At 38.0% G+C, this 16,496-nt stretch overlaps 1 pseudogene; it reads right to left on the minus strand.

Moving 5' to 3' along the window:
• Positions 1–14,776: 14,776 nt before the first annotated feature.
• On the minus strand, positions 14,777–15,408 carry LOC129039073 (adenylate kinase 4, mitochondrial-like; annotated as a pseudogene).
• Positions 15,409–16,496: the final 1,088 nt, after the last annotated feature.

The raw sequence follows: 16,496 nt of genomic DNA on the forward strand, positions 1-16,496 counted from the left end.
TTTAAAATGGTATCATTCAGACCAACTGGTGTCATTTGGTAGATAAAGAAACTGAGCCCAGAAAGTTTAACAATTTTACCAAGAATAGATTGCCGTTTATTGTCAGAGATGAGTATAAATCTGACTCAACATTCTGTGCCTCTTAAAATATATATATATATTTTATTATATATATTATCAATATTATATATATATATATATATATATATATATATATATATATATATATATATAGGCTGGGCGCGTTGGCTCACGCCTATAATCCCAGCACTTTGGGAGGCTGAGGCAGGCAGATCATGAGGTCAGGAGATCGAGACCATCCTGGCTAACATGGTGAAACCCCGTCTCTACTAAAAATACAAAAAAGTAGCTGGGCATGGTGGCACACGCCTGTAGTCCCAGCTACTCGGGAAGCTGAGGCAGGAGAATCGCCTGAACCCGGGAGGTCAAGGTTGCAGTGAGCCGAGATCGCACCATCGCACTCCAGGCTGGGTGACAGAGCGAGACTCCGTCCCAAAGGAAAAAAATATATATATGTGTATGTGTATATAAATTATATATATATATAATATATAGATTTTAAAAACAAGTATATTACTTTTTAAAAAGTCATGTTTTATGAATATTTTATGTAAAGACAAGAATAATACATAACTTGATCCCAAACTTTAAGAAGTGGTATCTAATTTTTTTTTAAAAAGTGTTAATAACTGAGATAAATGGAACTAATGATGTAAAAGCAACTATCACAGTGACTGGAGTATACTTGGCATTAATATCTGTCTATTCTCCTGGTCTTTGAATTATGAATTCAGACCCTAACCTGAAAGTTCATTCATTTTCATTGTTTTAATAATTAAAGCGCATTCATTGGCTTTAGAGTTATTCAGATTAGAGTTTGAATCCCGGTCCTGTTACACACTGTGTAATTTTGTTCATAATTATTTAATATCTAATATTAATACTTAATAAATATGTTCATAGTTATGGATTTATCTCTCTAAGCCTAGATTTCTTTGCCTCAAAGTGGTAATAATAATGCCTTGCATGATTGCCCTGAAGATTAAACGTAGTTTAGTGATGCTTGGAAAATGCTAAGCGCAACGTCAGACATTTAGTACGTACTCAATTAATGAATTACTGTATTATTGATTTTCAGCAACACTTTAGTCTGATGAGTACCTTCTTATAAAGAGGAAATAATGGAAAGAGTGATACCTGAGCCAACTACCTGACTGAATCTTAGAACCACCACTTAATACTTGTGGGATCCCGGAAATGTTATTTAACTGCTCCATGCCTCAGTTATTACCTCTATTTTACAGATGAAGACCTTGTACCTAACTCATGGGGTCATTGTGGAAAGTGAATAAGTTAGTATATAAAAAGTGCTTAGCTCAGTGCCTGACACAACATAATTATTCAATAATATTTGTTTTCATTAATTATCTCTTTCTATGCACTTACTGGCCTTCAGATTTTCTAACTGAAGAGATTATCTCTTCCTCTTGGCAAGACTAAACTGAGAACACTCTTTTCTTTTTGTCAGTCTATTTCTAGGACACTTTTAAGTTTGTCATTCATCTCTGCATTTCTGCCTCTTAAGGTTGGAAGACCCTTTGCTCAATGGTCAGAAAATAAACAATTAGGCATAAGAGAAATGGCCAACAGGAAGCGAACAGGAAGAACACTGGCAATCTATTAGTTTAGAGCAATTTTGAAAATTAAAAAAAAAACACAGAGAAAATAGTAGAAACTATCAAAAAAAGAGTTAATAATGATCTAGAAGACTAGAAACTGTGCTAAAATCCCTTGAAACTAGTCCCCTTTTCCTAACATGAGAAGAAAGTAATGTAGCATCTTTCTACTAGCCCAGAGATAAATTCTTTTATCCTTCCTTTCTTTCTTCTGGATTTTCCATAGTTAGCTCTAGAAATTCTCATTCTGGTCTACTTACCTACTGATACAATCCTGTCTTCACTGGTCCTTTAGGTGAAGCTCTTGCTGCAATCATCTTTCCAGAGCATTGCACGTACCGCTTCCCATTTTTGTGTGCACTGCAGCAGACACTAACTGCCTTCCCAGTAGCCTTTCCCCATCTGTCCAGGGGCAGAGATCTGCTTCTGCAGGAGTATCCATCACTTCCCTGTGGGATTCAGACAAGGCTGGCTCTATTCCCAGTTCAAGCAGTCAGTCCTGATTGGCTTAAATACATCATGGTGGCCTCATTGTCCTGCCAGTGATTGGTTTAGGCACGGGCGTATATCTTAATTCTAGCCAATGAAAGATGAAGAATAGTATGCCAGGGGACTATAGGAAATAGATCCTTATTCTTAAAAATAAATTCGTGGGAAGTAGTCCCTACTCGATGTAATTATGCCTGCATTTGATATCATGAACTGTGGTAGCTTTCCTGCAACTATGAGGAGAACTAAGAGTAGGAGGGCAAAGCAAAAGGATGCAAAATATATATATATATATGGATCCCTGGTGATGTAAAGCATGAAGTGATCCAATCCTGAAGCCATCTTACCTTGAGAGTTCTTGTTAGATAGGATAATAAATTTTCCTTATTATTTATGCCAAGTTGAATTGTATGTTATCTGTTATTTGTAGTTACAAGTACCCTAAATAACATACAAACCCTTGTTCCGCACTGACGAAGGCATTTCTTCTCTAGGTCTCTAGAACTGCAAGTTCTACCATGTTTGTGAAGCAACCCAGAAAAGTCCCAGTTTAGAATAATTTTCCTCTCCGCTGAACTCCTTTATTGACTTAGTTTGGCATTTCCTTCCCTCCCTCTCTTTCTCTCTCTCCACTCTCCCCACCTCTCTTTTTCATCCTGTAAATGTTAAGACCCTAGATTAGATCTTTTTGGTATTTACAATTTACAAGCATGCCACCCAAAAAGCACAAACACTTTAACATATCTTCTATAGTACTAACGTTGGAAGGAGAACAATTTTGGTCTTTCTAGTCTGCACATCGGTTTGTACTCATTTGTGTGATTGGCAATATATTTTAATGTAAAGAGTGTAGATTTTGGAGTTTATAAACCAGAGTTTGACTCCAGGCTTCTCATTTACTAACTTTGGGTTTCATGTAACTTGCTTAACCTTTACAGATGATTTCTCATATATAAAATATGGTTAATAATACATTGCAGCATTAAATAAGGATTAAATGGGGCAACACAAGTAAAATGCCTAGGATATAATGGACACTCAGTAACATCATATGTAATAATTACCCATGTGTATCTATATACACAAATTTTTCTTAATTTATTTATGGTTGCTGAAGAAGAAAATATATGCAAAGAGGACAGTGAGCAGTGGGCAGTGGAAGAAGTGGAGGGTCTGATCAGATCTGGAAGATATTTAGACACCATTTCCTTAATATTCCCATTGTATGGATGAGGAAACAGAAACTCAGAAGTTTTCTAAGATTTGTCCAAAGTCCTACTTCTCCTTGCTATATTTTTATGTATACAAATTAGCTTCTTTTCCCAGAACATGTGATGATTCTGATGATTAAGATATATCTACTTTGAAACTTTGTTTTTCTACCAACATTAGAACTTGGGTCAGTTGGCAAAGAGAGAAGTGTCAATAGAAACACTTTCAAGACCAGGCCAAGTGGAATTAGGTAAGAGAGTACTTGTCAGGGAGATTTGAAAAAAATCACATCATTCTTCCCAAGAGATACAACGTGAAACTTGGGAATGTGAACTATTAACCAACGCAAAGAATAAGGAGTGATGGGGATAATCTCCATTCTAATTTTGATACTTTCATAGATGTTATAATCTCAGAAATTCATTTAGTGTTGTGTTCTTCATCCATACATGACTTTGTGATCTAAGTGATATTTTCTCCATTATTTGAAAAGTCACAATAAATGAAAGAAGAAGAGTAGAAACAAGGAAAAGAAGAATGTTCAAAGCTTTGGTCACCATTAAATTTACTTTAAGTCAAACACCCCACAGGACCTTGACTTGCTCCAACTCATGACACTACTGAAATTTACTCAAAAGAATACTCAGTCTTTTTTTGTGTATGTGATCCAGGATTAGTAGGATTTGTAGATAAAACAGTGATTAGACTTTGTGTTCATTTGCCTGTGTATTCAGTACAGCAGGTGTGCCTGTGTTAGGAGACAGAATATATTCCTAAACTCAGAAGCCATGACATAAACATTATGTCCTGAGACCAATCACTGCTAAGGCAGAGAAGGGAAAGAAGCCCAAGTAGGTCTTGGGTCCCCAGAAGAGAAGTACAGGAGTCTCGGCAGCTGACATACCTAGTCATGGGGTGGCTGTTGCGAGAGTAAATCACAGTACATGATTATGTAGGTGAGCCAAATACATGATGGCAGGAGACAATATTCATGCTTAAGTTACAAAATCAACTCCAGGAGTCAGCCAGGAATCTTGCCAATCCTCATCTTCCTTCCTTCCCACTATGCACATCCCAGAAAGACTAAAAATCAAGGGAATTGGGCATTCCTGTAATTCAGCCTCTTGTCTCCATACTCTTTCCTGTCTTGTACTCTCCAGGCTCACATACATACTGAACATTGTTCTGTTATCTTCCTTACTTGAAATATATATTTTTTCTTTCTAAACTCAACCATTTAAATTCTTTTACTTAAATTTTTTCTTTGCTTCCTTCTTCCTGTCTTACATTAGATTATAGAGGTCATATTTCAACTATTTTATTACAGTGAAATATTTTTGTTTAAATTGCTTTTCAATAATGGTAAGTAGAATTGTTAAGGTTGGCTTATGTGAGACTAAACAAATATTCACAGAGAAATGATCATCCAGTTTCATGAAGGGACACATTCAAGAATATGACAACACATTTATAGGCTAGGACTTGGAGGTAATCTTGGTATCTGTCATGGTGGAAATGGGAAAGTAACGTGGGGAATGCTATCAACAATGGTCTAGATGTTCATGTATGGCCATGCATAGATCTTAAAGATAGTGCTAAGGAAGTAAGAAACAGAGAGCTCTATAGCACAATAAGACTTAAGTAAATTAAAATAAATGCACACAAGAAAATATGTGTTTTTCAGAGACACGCAAATAAAATGATATATGTCAAAAATTAAAATGCGTGTATATTTAAGGGGAAGGCAATGGTAGCGGAGACAGGAATAAATTGATGTAAAAATAAAGAGAAGGCATTTGCATGTGTCAGCAATAATAATGCTCCATTAATGTGATAATAATGTGATGAGTATGGATGAACTCAACTCTCTGTACTTGAGGTTTCAAATAAAGATATGAATACCTTTATTAAGGGGAATTCTCTAAATGGGGTAGTTGAGAGATGTTTCTGACTAGGCTGGTTTGAATCAGAAATGCTGTTTCCATAAAGGGGCAGACTTGATGCATCCCAAGAATTGACTTATCTAAAGTCAGATAAGTGACATCTCCTACAGCCAGTAACAACCTTCTTATCTGGCAAATAGATGTAAATATCAACATGATTGTCATCCTGGCAGGTATTGCTGAGGGCCATGCAGTTTGCATCATTGTACATAGATATCAAATGTTTGTCTAAATTAATGTTTTCAGCATTCTATGGGGAGTAACACCTTACATTTGTACACTTTATATTATTCAAAGCACTTTATTTACAATCCCCTTTGATTCTCCTGAAGTTGGCTGAGTCAGATATTATTATACACTTCACAGATAAAGACTATGAAACACAGCACAGCTCAGTGATTGTCCCAGTGTCATACAAGTTAGTAGATCTGGTCTAAAACCCATGTCTCTGGAGGAACTGGTATGTTTCTTTTCTCTCTCCTCATGAGAATATACAGCTAACTGGGTCATGTCTCTTTTTGCTTTATTTCCAGAAAGTTCAGAGCCAGATTTGAAGCTCTTGTGAAAGAATTACAACTTCTTACCATCTGCATATTTGTGTCCTTTTTGCATTGGTCTTAAACTTTTACTTTTTTCTGTTTTTCCTGGTCATAATTATTTATTTCTACTCTTATATTATTCTAGAGCCACTATAGGCTACACTGGACAATTTGTAGAAGAGACAGGAGTATAGATAAACGCATGAATGTAAAGAAAAGGAAAAAAAATCCTCACAACACTAAAATAAAGCATTGCTTCTTGGGAAGAAGATCAGATAATTAGCTCTAATGAGCCTGGCTACATTTAGAAAATCTCTGTGTTTAGATTATATATGATTTAATTAGTATTTGGACAACTATGATTAATGAGAGGACAAATCTCTAGAACCCCATTGAGTAAAAAGGATGATTTTAGATTTTAAGACTTAGCAAATCAAAATGACCCTAGTTCAGTATGCTTTATTGTGTTACAGGTAAAGAACAGCCATCCAGTGAAATCAACTACTCTGGAGTGGCCTGGTTTTTGAGCATGAAATTAAGATACTGAGTTTGTGACTTCTGTCCTCCATTCGTTATATGGATTGCCCTTCATATTGGATCATGTGTCCTCGACCCACCTGTCCAGCTTCATCCCTCTTCTGCCACTTCCCATCTGGCATCTGACATTCCACAGATTCACAAACTTCCTAGCTAATACCCACACTGAGTCCTCTGATGGATTCCCTTTCACTACTTCCCCTTACAGGCCCAGTTCATGTCATCTCTCTTAAGAAACTTTCTTTGATTTCAGCTCCTTATTGATCAGATTACTCAATCAGAAGCCGTCTTCTCTATGCTTCATAAGATTTTGAAAATGCCACCATTATTATTGGCTTATTTATCTCACCTGATAGATTGTGAACTCCTTAAGTTTTTGGCTATTATTTGGTCATCTAGGCCCTGATGTGGCCTATTATAGTGCTTGGCTCACAGGAGATACCCAGTTTATCTTTCACAATGAGCAAACACAGCTGGTTGAAAAGATGTCCAATGAGTTGCCACATGCACAGGTCAACAAGACATTTCACCAGGTCACAGTCACATGCTGTTCAGGAATGCTTTCTTTTGGTTTGATCTCTACTCCCTGGGCTCCCAATTATAACAACTTACTGCCTGTTGTTTTTGGCCTTACTTTGGTCCCTGTTTTAATTTTTTAATTTTTATTTTTTGAGACAGAGTCTGGCTCTGTCACCTAGGTTAGGGTGCAGTGGCGTGATCCTGGCTCACTGCAACCTCCAATTCCTGGGTTCAAGCGATTCTTCTGCCTCAGCCTCCTGAGTAGCTGAGACTACAGGTGCTCTTCATTGCTGTGCTAATTTTTGTATTTTTCATAGAGACAGGGTTTCACCATGTTGGCCAGGATGGTCTCGAACTTGTAACCTCAAGTGATGCTCTTACCTCAGCCTCCCACCTTTATTTTTTATTTTCGTAATGATTAAGATTATTTTTAATCTCAAAGCCTAGCTGCTTGCTTTAAGAGTTATTTTTTGATTGCCACTATTTAATAAAAGCATCTCGTATTTTATCTGGCAAAAGATGCAGAGGTCAACCTGATAATCATGTTAAAGGATATACAGGTTTTTAGGATATATAAACATCTATATTCTATGAAATATGTCTGAAAGTACGTACGACTGGCCTTCTATATTTATGGGTTCCACATCATGGATTCAACCAACCACATATTGAAAAAATTTGAAAAAATAAACTTATAAAAAATCACAATACAATAAAAATACAAAATTTTGAATACAATATAGTAATGACTTACATAGTTCTTACATTGTATTAGGTATGAAAAGTAATCTAGACATGATTTAAAGTATGTGGGAGGATATGCATAGGTTATATGCAAATACGATGCCATTTCATATAAGGGACTTGAGCATCTGCAGATTTTATTTGTGGAAGTCCTGGAACCAATCTCTCATGGATACCAAGGAATGATTATACATATATATGTATTATATATGTGTGTGTATATTTACATATATATGTATTATATATAACATAATACATATATGTACATATACATATATAATATATAATACATATATGTATACATATATAATATATAATACATATATGTATAATATATACACACAGTATACTGATATAGATGTATATGTATATATGTGTGTGTATTTTTATTATACAATATGATTTCTATGATAAGCTCTTAAGTGTCAAAATTGAGCTTTAGCTGAACCTTTAAGTTTCACTCTCTTAATATGAAATAAATTCAAATCCTTTACAGAAAACCTAGAGATAAATACCAGTTTTTAAAAAGTCATGCTTGTTATTATGCATGTGTGCATCCCTTCATTATGCAAACATTTATTGACTCCAGAAGTAGAATAAATGCTGTGATACAAAAATAAGACAGACAATATCTATGTCCAGAAAGCTAATGGGAGCACAGCAGGAGCTGATGGTAGAGTTGGGTGCAGAGTCCAGACATGAAGGACTGTGTATATCATGCTAAGGAGATGGTTCTTTCCCTGTCACCAGTGGGGAATTTTTAAATCCTTTGAAGCAGGATAGACACAAGATCTTGTCTCTATTTGTACTTTTAAATGTTCTAATTCTTTGAGAAAAATGGAATAGTGGAGATATAAACCAGTAGATTATTGCAAAAGGCCAGGAGGGAGATAGTGAGAGCTTAAACTATGGCAGTGGATAAGGGATGGAGAGGAAAGGATAGATTAAGTAAATAAGTAAAATAAGGAAATAAAATTAAGTAAATAAGTAATTAAGTAATAAAATAAGTAAAAGAATGGTCACTGTAAGTGAAGAAGATGGAAAAGGGAAATGCCTAGGGCAGTTACTGGTTTCTTGCTGGGCATTGTAGGAGTGACATTTATGGGAAAAGGGAACACAGAAGACCAAAATGAAATAAGAGTTCATATGTAAAAATAACTACCTCACATAAGTAGTTATGTGTGAAAGTAGAAATACTGTCACTTATCATCATTATTTAAAAGTCAAGTTCCTGAAAATAACACTTTAAACTACACTTAATTTGACTGTAAGAGAGTGTATCACGTTTCTTTAGTCAGGCTATGTGTTTTGCCTTTATATTCTTGGACACAAATATGTTGTTGAAGTCAGAAGTTGAGGCTGAAAAATGGCTTGAGTCCAACTCTTCTGAATTTCAGTGTGCTATGCTGGTGTCTATGCTGGTTACTATCAATACGGTGATCACTGGGTCTGGTAACGTACCAAACTACTGAAAGTGCAACTGGTTAGTTAGAAGTAACAGAATTCCTCACTGCCCTCCTCCCCCCGACACACAAACTTAATGATTTAAATCTTTGCCAGTCAAGCATTTTGCAAATGTAGGTTATACAAAAAATCCAAGTTGAATAAGTGTATAAATGGCATATGAATGGCCAATACAAAAAAAGATAGTAATGGCTAAAATGTATTGAGCCCCTACTATATGCCAGGTCCTATTCTAAATATTCTCAATTAATCTTCACAAGTCATGGAGTTAATGACTACTATACTACTCATTTTGAAGATGGGAAAACTGAATCACAAGCTTACCCAAGGCCATCTGCAAGTAGATAGTTCAAGCTAGTATAATATAATACCGGATCCTGAACTCTTAACCATTATGCTAAAATGTAGAGAATAATGACCTCCTAATAAAGAGTAAAAAGGTGTTGAAGTCCCCAACTGTTATTGTTTTGGGGTCTATCTCTCTCTTTAGATCTGATAATATTTGCTTTATGTATCTAGGTGCTCTGATGTTGGGTGCATATATATTTACAATTGTTATATTCTCTTGCTGAATTTATCCTTTTATCATCTTTTAAACTTCATTGTCTCTTTTTAGAGTTTTTGACTTAAAATTATTTTATCTGAAATAAATATAGGTACTCTTGCTTGTTTTTGGTTTCTGTTTGCATAGGCTATCCTTTTCCATCTCTTTCATATTCAGTTTATATGTGTCTTTCCAGATGAAGTGAATTTCTTGTAGGCAGCACACAGTTGAGTTGTTTTATATCTTTAAGGTGGGGGATGTAATTAATTTACATTCAAGATTGTTATTGATAGGTGAAGATTCATGTCACTATGTTAATTGTTTTCTAGTTGTCTTGCATATCTTTTTTTCCTTTCTTCCTTCATTGTTTATCATTGTGGTTTAGTGGTTTTCTGTAGTGATAGGGTTTCATTCTTTTCTCTTTCTCTGTGTATCTGCTCTACCAGTGAGTTTTATACTTTTGTGTGGTTTCATGATAGCCATCTTTTCACTTTAAGAAGTAGGACTCACTTAAGGATTTTTGCAAGACTAGGATAGTGGTGATAAATTCCCTCAGTTTTTGCTTGTCTAGAAAAGGCTTTATTTCTCTCATGTCTGAAAGGCAGCTTTGCTGAGTATAGTGTGCTTGACTGGCAGGTTTTTCTCCTTTCAGCACTTCAAATAATTCATCCCATTTTCTTCTAGTCTGTAAGGATACTGCAAGGAAATATGCGTTAGTCTAATGGGGATTCCTTTATGTGTTACTCAATGCTTTTATCTTGATGTTTTTAGAATTCTCTTTGTCTTTCACTTTTGACAGTTTGACTATAAAGTGCCACAGGGAGTAGATTTTTAGACTGAATCTTTTTGGAGACCTTTGAACTCCTAGATCTGGATATCCATATCTCTCCCCAGCTTGGAATGATTTTAGCTATTATTTTATTAAATAGGTTTTTCTACACCATTTTCCTTCTCTTTTCCATCTGGAACTCCCATAAATGAGAATATTTGTTCACTTAATGGGGGGTCCTATAAGTCTTGTAGCCTTTCTTTACTGTTTTTCATTCTTATTTACTTTATTTTTTCTGGCTGGGTAATTTCAAATAACCTTTCTTCAACTTCAGATTTTTTTTTTTTTTTTTTTGAGACGGAATCTTGCTCTGTTGCCCAGGCTGGAGTGCAGTGGCACGATCTCAGCTCACTGCAACCTCTGCCTCCTGGGTTCAAGCGATTCTCCTGCCTCAGCCCCCCGAGCAGTTGGGACTACAGGCACATGCCACCATGCCCACCTAATTTTTGTATTTTTAGTAGAGACAGGGTTTCACTATATTGGCCAGGATGGTCTTGAACTCCTGACCTCGTGATCCATCCACCTCAGCCTCCCAAAGTGCTGGGATTACAGGCGTAAGCCACTGCATTAGGCCTAGTTCAGAGATTCTTTTATTGGCTTGATCAAGGCTGCTGTTGAAGCTCTCTATTATTTCTTCAATTATTAGAAATCATTAGCTGCAGTATTTCTCTTGGCTTTTTCAATGATTTTTATCTCTTTGTTGAATTTATCATTTGTATCATAAATTGTTTTCTGATTTTGTTGAATTGCCTGTCTGTATTTCCTTGTATCTCATTGAGTTTTCTTAAGATCACTATTTTGAATTTTTTTCCAGCAGGTTGTTTATTTCACTTTCATTGGGTCTATAACCAGATAGTTATTATATTTTTTGGTGGTATCAGATTTTTCTTGCTTTTTAATGTTGTGTGTGTGTGTGCTCCTATGTTGATGTCTGTGCATCTGGTGGAAAAATCACCTCTTCCAAAACTTCTAGAGTGGATTTTGTAGAGAAAAACTTTCATCTGCAGTTGGGTTTTGGTGTGCCAGTTTGGAAGGATGTAGTGATTCTATTTTCAGACAGGTACAGTGCAGTCAAGAACACTGTATCCAGCAAAGCTGCCCTTCAATAGCTTCTGCAGCTGTTCAAAGTCAACAATAACTGTGAGCACCTCAGTAGCATAAGCTGTAGAAGTTTGTGGGATGGCAGTGGCAGTGTAGGTTGTTAATAGCTCCTCAGTGTCAAGGGCTTTTGAAGTCCTTGTTTTCCCTACAATGAAGAGACTTAGAGGAGGGAATCCTTCTTGATATCAAGTGTGACATAGCTTACTATTAATAGCAGCTGCAGTGGCATTGGATTCCAGGTGCAGGTGCTTGAGGCAGCTGTGGGGCCAGGATCTTAGGTTCAGAGTCTCACAAACCTATTGTGATACCTGGGTCTTGGGGTGCAGGTTCATTCTCTCTAGCAGGGTTGGAAGACCAGGTAGCCTACAGGACCAGAATCATGACTCTGAGGCACAACCTAGCACTGTTCATGGAACTGGATTGTAGCTACAATTCCTATCTTTTGGGGGCAGGGCACAGCACTGGCCCACCTCCAGGGAAGAAGGGGTGCTGTGGATGATTGGGCCTTTGGAGCAGGGTATGGCTGCAATTTGGGTGTCTGACCCAATAAGGCTCAGTGTGTCAACTTGGGTCCCAGGGGATGAGGCACCATATAGTGACTCTAGACTCTGGAATGGTGGGGCTCAGCAGTATCCTGACTCTATAAGGCTACATGCAGTGGCAGCAGGTACCCTAAAATGGGGGAGCACAGCTATCATTTGGGCCCTGGGGTATAGGGAAGAAATAGCACAGCAATGATTCTTCTTCCCAAGGAGAACAGTGTTTCAGCAGCTCAGACACTAGAGAACTAATTATGCTCCAGGGAAGCAGGGTCCTAGAGTTTGGGCAAGGTTTCTGAGTTCACCCACTGCTCTGTTTCCCTGGGATGTGGTGTGTGCTATGTCAGCTCAGCCCTGAGATGTGCAGCTGCTAACAGCTTGGCAAGGCACCACTTCCCCAGGGGGCGATGTGCTGTTTCAGATCAGGCCCAGGTGGTGTGACTGTTTTGGGCAGCCCAAGCACCACTTCCCTGAGATGCGTGGCACTGCTTTAGCTTAGATACTGGAGTGTGTGACTGCTGTGGGTGGCCAAGACACTGTTTCTTGGGATGCAAGGAGCTGCAACAACTTAGGCACTGGGTAGGTGGGGCTCCTTTGAGTGGCCAAGGTACTGCTTTCCCAGGAGAAAGAGTTCCGCTTTGGCTACAGCTCAAGGAGGAGGAAGGAGCAGATGGAGCAGCTCCACATCTGCTTGGTCTCACAGGAAAAGTGTAACAGCTGCTCACAGCTTGACATGGGGATGTCAGGCCACTGGCCTAGGGTGGTTCGGTGGTAGCTTAGTCTCAGGGGTGAGAAGAAGCCATGGCTATTTGTCTTTGGAGAAAGACACACTTCTGTAGTAGTTCCAGTTCCAAGATGGCACAGCACAGGAACCACTGGCCACAGGGGGCAGGGACAGTGTTAGCTCCTTCTCTGGAGACAGCATAGGTATATAGACCCCAGGAAGCTCCCTCAGCTGGACTTAGTACCGGTGAGGACTGTAGGGGACCAAGGTCTGTAGGTGTCCAAGGTGTTGATGGGTGTTCCTGGGATCGTCTTCATCTCTAACTGATGAAGATGAGTCAAGTCCTGGTGAAATACTATGAAGTATTTGTCTGTAACCATTGTGTTATGTTTAGTCCTCTTCACTGTCAAACTCTCCCTTTTCCCTCAGCTTCCTTAACTCTTCCTCATTTTCTAAGGCTCTCTCTCAATTCAAAGATCTGAGATCATCATTTACATTTTAAAACTCATTTATATTAGCATATTAATTCTCCTAGGTTTAATCCCTTTTTATATTTCAGCGAATGATTTGTTAATATTACATTACAAAGAGTGACAAAATATTTGTATCTAATTCTAGACATTGAGAATTAGATTCTAGAATGAATCGTTGGAATAGAAGAAAAATAAAGATTTTGTTTTCTCATAATTGTAAAACTGTCGTCTTAGTCTAGGCACAGCTAGTGCAACATTTTCTTCAACCCCACAGGCTCCATTCCCTTTACTACTTGTAATACACTTGGGTCACTCACAGGAGAAAGACACTGTCAACATCAGTAGTTAGCAACATTTTCAAAATGCATTTTGTTATCTTAAAAGTTATGCTGTTATTTCAGTTATCTCATACAGTCTTATTTACTTCTGTACACAAGATATGAGCTCTCAACATTCACGTAGGTGAATATTTCCCATGTTTTTTGAGGATTCCCAAAAGACTTCAGGAAGTTCCCAAAATAATTTCAAGTGTTTAATTTTTTCACAATAAAAGAAAGGAGCAGTGTCAGTCTGTGAGAGTCAGACCAGCAGTTTACGTAAGACCCTCTTCATAGCGCAGTTTCTGGTGCATGAAGAGATTCAATTAGCCTTCTTGCTCTCAGTTCTTAGAAGAATTTGAGAGGAATAAGAGCAATAACTACCTGTATTATTTCATAGCCTAAGAACAGAGAAAATAGATGTCAAAAAAATAGATGTTAAAAAAACAGAAGCCAATTCCTTTCATCCTAGGATGTCTGAAAAGGAGAGATTCTATGGAGCGTGGATGCAGAAAAGAAGGAGTTATGCCTATGAGAAAAAATAAACTCTGGACACAATCACTCAAGGCCAGAGAAACAACCACTAAGAGCAATTAGCATCAATTTCATTGTCACCAGGAAGGCACATACCTGAGAACCTGGGACAAAGCCTGGGATAGAGCCTTTAGCATTCTTAGGCTTACTGGTGCTGTGGTTCAACAGTCTTTGAGGGGATGGAGAGAACCAGAGACCACCACCATCATGTGTAAAAAGGATACTATAGCAACAACAAGGCTGCAAAAATCAGCTAGAGTTTAGGTTGTACACCATTTGAAATCCACCGTGTACCTATTTGAATCCACTTGCTTTCTTGTGAAGGGCTTGAGAAGTGCAGAGACACCTTAAACATGTGAAGGTGACTCTTTTGAAAGGCAGAAGAGGAACTCTTCATGAACTCTTTCCACTCATTAGTTTTCCTATCACTTCACCATTAAAACTAGAAAAGAAGCTGCAGGCTATCTCTGCTAGCTTCTTATTTGGACACAATACCGATACTACAGACACAATTGAATGAATGACTAAATCTTCCTGATTCTTCCACTGCACAGGGTCAATATGTGTCCGACTAAATAGCTGTGACCTTGTTCAAAAAAAGCATGTAAACACAGGGCTTGATTTTGTTAGTCTCTATCCCAGGAAATTGGTGGATCACTCCTTGGCTTTTGTATAATTCAGTGACTGGCTTTGCCACATCCTTGTACTGTCTGTCTTAGCCTTGCAGCAACTGCTTTGGGTTTATCATCCTCACGCTGGACTAATGGCTCACCAGCGATGTCATCAATTCCACATACACGAGGTGGATTAAATTCCAGGTTATATACCCTTCTGCTAGGAGAGGATCTTTAAGTGTTTCAAATGGAATGTTTAACCTGATCACTAGATTCACTTCACAGATTTTGTCCAAGACATTAGCTTGCCCTAATGTCCTAGGAAAGCCATCTAGGAGGCAGTGCTGCCACATCTGTTCTCCAACTCCAACATCATTAGGCATGTGATCACAGGTCTGGAACCAAAAGTCCTTTCTCTATGTACTGCTTGGCCATGTCACCAACTCCGGTGTTGGCCTTGATGTTCTCCCACAAGCAGTGGCTACTAGAGAAATGTCGGAGGCCTAAGTTCTGGACAGTCCTCTTGCACAAGGTGCCCTTGCCCTAGGCAAGCAGCCAGAGGATGACTGCACAGGAGTCTGGAAGCCATTGCCTTTGCTAGGAGGGGGTGGCCAAATGAACAGCCCAGATAGCAGTCCCAGAGGGAGCCCCGGAGAGTTTTGTTTCTTGGCTTCTACCTCTGGCACCTTCTGCTCACACTGGGACTTGCCAGCCATCTGCCCTTTGGCTGGAGGCAGAACTCCAGGAGGCCACCAACAGACCCTGCAGGGTGACCTTTTATTTTCAATTCTTAAAGACATTTCAGAAAATTAGGGCAGGCATGGTAGGTAATTTTGTAAGAGTAGGCATGCCTTTTTCTTAGGCATAAAATCACACTGTAGGAGCACCTGATACTCCAAGGATTCAAACCAAATCCTCTTTCTCCTCACAATAATGTAAGCAACAAGGTAAAATTAAATAGGCAGAGATTAATTTACTCTTGAACGAGAAGAATAAAAGAGTCTCTTGCCTGATCCAGGCATATGTATACACACACACACACACACACAGACACACACACGTATATGTTTCTATTGCTGAGTGCCTTTAAAACCTTAGTTATCTCCAACCCTCCTATTCTCAGAACTAGTAGTACACAGGAGAAGGCAAGAACTGAGGACAAATGTCCCAAAATCCCAAAGAGAGTGTGACCAAAGAGACTGACAAGATAGAAATGCAGAAATAAATTCAGGGGAGCCTAAACTAAGAAGAAGGTGGGGTAAGTGTCAAAAGCTTGTGAATCCTAGCTACTGGAGTGCAGGCTGTTTGGCATTTAAAATAGGTGTTTGTGATGGATAATGATAAATATGGGATATTAGAAAAACATTATTGATGTTTATTTCAGATATTGGAAATTAGTAAAATTAAACGAGCAAGACTGTTAATAAGGTTAAGCATATAAAGGAATTCTAATTACCTTTAGGGTTAGTCTATTTACCCTAACCTTAACCCTAACTGTTTTTGCGAGTTGCTTACAAAATCAGAAAATCATTTATGTGAGCTGCTTACAGTTTTAGAAATAATGGTATATGGCTATGCAGCATAATAATGCTTCCATGTATCAAGTTAACCTGTGTTTTTTTGTGTGTGATTTCAACAGGAAATCCTATTTGTGCATGCTCTATGTAATTTATTATT

Source organism: Pongo pygmaeus, chromosome 5 (genome assembly GCF_028885625.2).
Source record: "Pongo pygmaeus isolate AG05252 chromosome 5, NHGRI_mPonPyg2-v2.0_pri, whole genome shotgun sequence".
Lineage (NCBI taxonomy): Eukaryota > Metazoa > Chordata > Mammalia > Primates > Hominidae > Pongo > Pongo pygmaeus.